The following is a 5,282-nucleotide window of genomic DNA, read 5'->3' as shown; positions in this document are numbered from 1 at the left end:
CACACACGCACGCACACACACACACACACACACACACACACACACACGCACACAGTAAAGTACGTAGAAACAGAGGCATCAACAGGACTCATTCAGAGAGCTACAGATCCGCCTGAAGCAACTGTCCTTTTCCTCACATACAAACACCCTAACGTTCACAGCAAACAATTAATGATAAAAACAAGTGCTCATTAAGAGCAATGTTCTCATTAAAACCAGTGATTAAGTGTTTGTTATTTATACCATAACTGTAATTCAACACCCACTGTGAACCTCAAATCCACGCTGTACTTCCTGTTTTTTATTTATTTATTTATTTTAAGATGATAGATGTTAGTTCAGGGGAGCAGGGTTGTATAATAGCTTGTAATGTTTTAAATGTTGTTAGCTGTTACCCTTGAGCTCTGGCAGATGGAAGGCATGCAAAGACACATCGTCTCTGGGGTGGGACTCGCAAAGTTATTTACACATTTCCTTTGCCAAACGGAGAGAGTAATTATCTGTCTCAAAGAGAAATCAATCCAATACCATGGAAGGCCTCCAAATGCGCAGCAGCAATATGAAAGCTACAAACAATAATGAAAAAAATGAGCTGTACACGGCCGAGCGTTTTTATTTTTTTACTTTCATTTTTTTCCTGACTGTTCTTGGGTTTGAAGCCTAGCAGAGAGTCTGTCTTTGAGCAGTGTTAGCATACAGCTTTAAACAGCAGCGCTCTGCACACACCAGATGGGACTCCCTCACTTCAATCCATATTACTTTGTTTAGCCAAACATATTGTTTATTTCCCTGCAAAAAAAAGAGAGAAAAGAACACTTGTTGACTAGAAGAGTTGTTAAACTCGCAAAACATTTCCTTAATCAGGGTTAAAAGAGCACAGGTGAGAAGAAATGCTTAAAACACAAATTAAACCAGTTAATATAAAAGGATGAACACTGTAAAAGTTTTCAAACGTGGTAAAAAGAAAAGGCAGATAGAAAAATTCAATAGGAAAATAATATGTGAGTTTAGTTATTAATATTATGTCAGATCCAGTGAGCAAAATACCATAAAACAACCGAAATACTTATAGATACAAAAGTTAAGCTCAAAAATTGCAATATTTAATATAAATAAATAAATAACAACAATGATTTTTTCTTTTTAATATGATTCTTCATAATATGATTCAGTGATTCTTAATAAGGTAACATTTAATTAATAAGTCATTAACAAACATTATATATGGTTTAACATTTATGGAAAGGTATGGAATTAAATAGGGTTGGGTATCGTTCTTTTTTTTTTCGATACCGGTGCCAAATCAATATTTTTAAAAATGGTTCCGGTGCCTAAATGGTGCCTGAACCGATACTTATTAAAAAAAAAATTTTAATTCCCCAAAAAATGATGGATTGGCCATTAGGACTATAAACACATGATGTCGGTTTCATTGATGCTGGACGCCAGAGGGCGCCCTCGCACAGAAAATCCACATATCCAGTCACAGAAGTAGCGGAACTCATGACTAGGGCTAGGCGATATGTCAAAAATATCTTATCGATAATCGCCTTTAAAAATATCGCGATATCCGATAATATCATCTACCTAAGCCCCACCTCCACCACGCCCCACCCCCGCCGAGACAACATTGCCGACACGCACCATAAACATACACCATGTTCAGTTTGGTCTTAATTACTGCCACAAAGTTTGGTTTTACTTTTCTTAGTTTGTGCTTAAACTAACAGAAAACATTAGCTTTTATTTATAAAATAGCTGTTATTTTGGTGTTGCTAATAATTTCCACTCTGTTCTTATCAAATTTGTGTTTGAAATTAATTTCGTTTTGTGAGGAGAACTGTTGAGGAAAAATAATAGAACCCAATTTTAAGTTCATCATGGTGAAGTTGGACATTCTGGCGGTGATTTTAAGAATGATAAATGCATGTTGATGTCATATAATAATGTCTTGAATAAAATATACCTTTTTTCCGATGTTTCTCTTTCTTCTTGGCATTATCGCCTGTGTAGACACATTTCATGATGGTAAGTTTAATTTCCTTAATTATAACAATTGCAGCGTTGTTTTTAAACTTGTAGTCAAGCTATAACGTATTTGATGTTTATCATGTATGACTAAAATCATGCAGGGATTAAAAATGAATTCTGAGCAAAAACGTTAAGGTTTTTTTTTTTTTCCCTTTCTGGTAGCCAACTAGTTCGGAGGTCTCTTTCGGCCCGTTTTTAACGAAATAAAAATAACTGCTTTGTTTAATTAGAAGCAGGGTAATTTAAATTTCATTTTTATATTGTAATTTTTATAATTTTTATTTTATTCATCAAAATACAATGCCCACAATATAATATTCAGTGTTGGGCTGCCGAAACTCCGAACGCATGCATGTTGAGGGGCGAGCTGAGAAGCCTACTAATGTCTTCATCCAACTATAAAGTTTTGTTGCAAATTAATTAAGAATTTATAGTGCTATATCTCAGCTTAATTAAACAATTATATTGTATACACGGTTTACAAAATCTGTAAAAATATTGCACTGAAATTTGCGCTGAAGGAATTTGCGTATTTTAATAGTAGTCTAACATTTTATGATATTTAGTAGACAAACAATTCAGATGACTAAAATATGACTTAAACTAAATGCCATTTTTGTCAAAAGACTTTGACAAACTAAATCAAAATTTGCTGTCAAAATTAACACTGGTCTGCACTATGACTGACCAATCGATTTTTGTGTTTTTACAACCCTCACATAGACTCGTCAAGTTGGGCATGTTGTTGTGGTCTTAAATAGTTTGTTGCTCCATTTCTTTTCATTCTTTTTTGACTGAGACAACGACCAGTGTTGCCACTTCGTGGACAAACTGAATGAACTTTATGGTTAAAAACCAAAGAACACTTTGAGCAGCAGATCATTTCACTGAACAAAGATGTTTTTGCTGTTGCTCTCTGTGTGCGTCTCAATCTTAAGACACTCATTTCCTGACGAAGCACCTTTCAAAGTCAGACAGTCTCCTCCGAATCTCTGTCTCTCTCCATCTCTACAGGAGAACAGGGGTTTCTTTCAGTGCTCTGAGGAAAGGTAGAACGGTCAGACGAGAAGCTTTTTGAGAACCCTCCCCAGATCACTGGACACACACTGGTGCTCATTGTCCAACATGGTCCTGATTGGGAAAAGAGAACTGTGGGAATAGACACTGCAAACCCTACTGGCTGCGGTCTAGACACTAACCTGATGTCTAATGTACAACTAATACTCACATTCATTCACCTAAACTCTCATCTACTGATCTGAATGCTGCAGATTCTGGTTATTTACACCAACTGCTCCAGACAAAAGTGGATCTCTGAATTGTTTCCAAACCATCCATCTATCTTCTCAGAAACAAAGGAGAGGAACCATACAATGACAAACAATAAGATGTAGACATACACCCAATTTTAAATTAAATTCTTACCCGCAATGTAAACAGTCTCACTGAGACACTCATGAGTTTCTCCACATCCTGTGGTCAAGCCCAATCAAATCTCTTCATCCCTGATCTTGGCCCTACAGTGGTCTGTTGGGATTGAAGCAGTGCTCAAGCTGGGTTGATGGCCTCCACTCAGATATTGTCCCCCAACAAAAAAAGCACAAGCCTTTGCATCTGAGACAAGACATATTCGCAAATTTGCAGGACCTTTTTAGCTCCCGAAAGTCTGAGAGGTTCACTCAAAACATTTTACTTTTTTTTACCTGGCAGTAAGTATCATGCATGCATTATTTATGATATTGAAGCTAAAAGTATTGGGTAGGCTCTATATTAAAGGTGCTAGGAGTGATTTATGGCAGTGCTTCAGGACCCAGATTTTATATCAGAAATCCAATTGTTTAATGTACAAAACTTTGAAATGTATATGCTAATGCATTTAGCTTGCACATTTCAATAGTTTTAAGGTGCTACACAGTTAATAAAAATCACTACACAAACACGTTTATCCTCATTTTCTTTTCGTTCATAGTTTATTCAGTCTGGTCATATTTTTTTTTATGATTTTGACATTGCTAAAATATCAAGAACATCTGCATTATTGACAGGGTCACAGCCTTCCAGTTGAGATGGACTGATCAACAAAACATCATACAAAAAACAGCAATGAACGAATTTCATACACAATTTTATTTAATAACCCAATTTGAAGCAAAAACAGAATGTTCTGAGTAGCTTTGTGAAATTATAATACATGCCTGAACGGAACAAACAGCAGACGAGCTGAGATGAGATGCAGATTCACTCTCTGACAGCGGGAGGCGCTTCTGGAACAGCGTGTCCTTGGTTACCGCAGTAAACAAAGCAGCGCTGCGCTGAAACGCTGCTTTAATATGAACTATACAGAGATGAGATTAAAAGAAAATACCACGTAACCTTTTCTGAAGACAGTCGGTTCCCCTCAGAAACACATTCATATAAACCCCCAAATCAATATTGAGGATTTTCTTCCAATAGTTCGTGCATCATGAACCGAGAGTGATCTGCCTGCTACAGTATTTTTCTCTGTGCGTCCGTCTTCAACGTCTCCGGCCTATGTTAACGGGCATTTACAGACTTCATATTTTCACATAAATGACATTTTGTAAAATGATTGCATTGCAACGCAGTTTGTGCAAGTCCGGAACAGAGACGGAGACAAAAAAAAACGGCCGTTTGCTGATCATGTAAGTTCCAGGGGCAGCTCCTTAAAGTCCGGCGATCCTACACACACGTGACTGACCGCTCGCTCGCACCAACAAGAGGAGGAGGATCGTGCTACTCTCTACACTGCACTCAACCTGAGGAATTCCTACACTTTCGGTCTTTGAGGAGACATGAAAAACAGAGCATACCGCAGGAACGGTATAATGGAAAATATTAGTGGTTTTGAAACCGTGAAATTTTCAAATCGCAGTATACCTTGAAACCAGTAATCGACCCATGCCTACCCTCAAGGCATCCTAGGTGTAAATTACTTTCTTCTTTCAGACGAATCCAGTCGGAGTTATATTAAAAATTGTCTTTGATCTTTCAAGCTGTATAATGGCACTCAGCGGGTGTTGCAGTTCATCAGTCCAAAGGAAGTGAAATAAAAAGCACCCATCCATAATAAAAAGTGTCTCACATGGCTCCGGGGGGTGAACAAAGGCCTTCTGTAGTGAATCAATGCGTTTTTGTAAGAAAAATAACCATATTTAAAACATAATAATCACTTTAATGTAGCTTGCGCTCACCGTTGTACACGGAAGCAGTTCAGGGCGGATGACGTATGA

General features: G+C 37.3%; 1 protein-coding gene across 1 annotated transcript in view; it reads right to left on the bottom strand.

The window, feature by feature from the left end:
* LOC107695758 (F-box/WD repeat-containing protein 7-like) overlaps positions 1-5,282 on the bottom strand; it is a 225,140-nt gene that overhangs the window by 179,327 nt on the left and 40,531 nt on the right. The gene's annotated exons all lie outside the window — the stretch shown is intronic.

Source organism: Sinocyclocheilus anshuiensis, unplaced genomic scaffold, assembly GCF_001515605.1.
Source record: "Sinocyclocheilus anshuiensis isolate Anshui unplaced genomic scaffold, SAMN03320099.WGS_v1.1 scaffold517, whole genome shotgun sequence".
In the NCBI taxonomy this organism is placed as follows: domain Eukaryota; kingdom Metazoa; phylum Chordata; class Actinopteri; order Cypriniformes; family Cyprinidae; genus Sinocyclocheilus; species Sinocyclocheilus anshuiensis.
The sequence above is the reverse complement of the archived record's forward strand: the minus strand, read 5'-3'. Positions and strand labels throughout refer to the sequence as shown.